Consider the following 1,790-nt stretch of genomic DNA (forward strand, 5'->3'; position numbering starts at 1 on the left):
CACCATCACACAACCTACAAGGAAATCTGAACTTTTGTTTTTGTCCATTGATTTCATTTTCACTAGTTGATGGTGTGCTATCAACATGATCGCCAGAGGTTGATGACACCGGACGGTGCCCACGAGGAGACCATTCTCTCAAGATTCATGGAATGCAAGGACAATCTCGATGAAAATGGTTTCCTTTGCACATTAGAAAAGGATATTTAGGAGATTTAATGTGTGTATTTTCATTAGATGATTCATTGTTGCCCCCTTGCTTGACTGGTTTCTTCTTCTTCTTCTCCTTCCCTTTCTTCTTCTTCTCAGTTACTTGGTTTTTAGTATTACTAGTTTCACCAAGCGAAGAAGAAGAAGGAGAGGGAGAAAGAAACAAAGTAGAAGGTGAGGGAGCAACTCCAGTATCATCTGGTTGCTGAGGAATTACGGTGTTTTGAATGATATAGGTTGAAAATAGCCATACCGGCAAGCCAATTGTGATTCCTGGAAGGGACAATGTAGCCATATATGGAGCACCAATATCTCCCAAAGAAAAGAAAGGACTAGGATTCCCCCCCAAGGGGAAATCCTTTATTGGCGGACTCCATTGCCTCAACCTAAGATCAAAGAAGGAATAGGGATGTTATTCCGAATTAAATAAACTTTTTGATGCTTTCAGACAACTTGCTTTTACAATTTTTAAGAGTCGATAAAAAGCTAAAGGTGACACTAGTCACCTTCGATTTTTAATGAGCCTGAAGTGACAAGTGCTCAGATGGACCTTTTGTTTTAGGGAGTTGAAAAGGAATAAAAGTGACTACTCTAGAAATCTAGACAGAGGGATTACCAAACCAATCGCAAAACTGCAATATATACCTTGGTGTTAAATTAAAGAGAAATTACCAAGGACTTGACGTACGGCAGTCAGTCTTCCCGAATGCTTTGTTCAGTGCATTGCGATCGATAAGGTGTCAGACACGGCTTCCTAAGGATAAAGGATATCAGCCTATTATGGTCTCCCAACATATACTTGATGGTACGGGGAGCACAAGTCCATACTGGCACTTGTCGTATCAAAGAGGAGGAATCACCCAACCTTCAATGAAAGCGATAGTTACCAGGTTTTACGACGCCAGAACACGTCTCTAGCCTAGACTTCTATATGTTGTGTGTTAGGTTCCAAAGCATTTTTATGTTCATTGAGGTTTATTTTAGAGTTGATATTTCTTAGAAGTTTGTCTTTCAAGGTTCATCACGTGATGTAGATGTAAAATTCCTAAATATGCAATCTAAAATGATAAACAGTCGTTTGTTTTCTTTTAGCAATGAAAATCATAGCAACTAAGGAAAGAAAAGTACGATTCTTTCAACAGAGAGCAGAGAGCACACACTAAATGCACTTTTCCTAAATCTTTTTCCGCATGCAGTCTAAATGGAAATGCACATGCATGTATTTGTTTTTCCGCTTCCTTAATGTGAGAATGCCAAAAAGGAAAACTAAATCTTTTTCCGCATGCATTCTAAATGGAAATGCACATGCATGTATTTGTTTTTCCGCTTCCTTAATGTGAGAATGCCAAAAAGGAAAACTAAGTACAAATTTGAACTACTTTCTTCAAAGCGACACTTCAACAATTTCTTTTCAAAATGAAAGTAAAAATAAAACGACACTTTCGATTTCGAATGGAGAACTGCTTTCAACACTTCAAATTTTGACAATTCAAATCAAATACAATGACAAAAGTACAATCAACTATCTAAAAGAGGAAGACTTTACAACACTCTTTTTCTTGACTCAAAACGACAGTTAC

Source organism: Pinus tabuliformis, chromosome 4_1, assembly GCF_031772625.1.
Source record: "Pinus tabuliformis cultivar Carrire ecotype Pingquan chromosome 4_1, CPIR1, whole genome shotgun sequence".
NCBI classification, from domain to species: Eukaryota; Viridiplantae; Streptophyta; class Pinopsida; order Pinales; family Pinaceae; genus Pinus; species Pinus tabuliformis.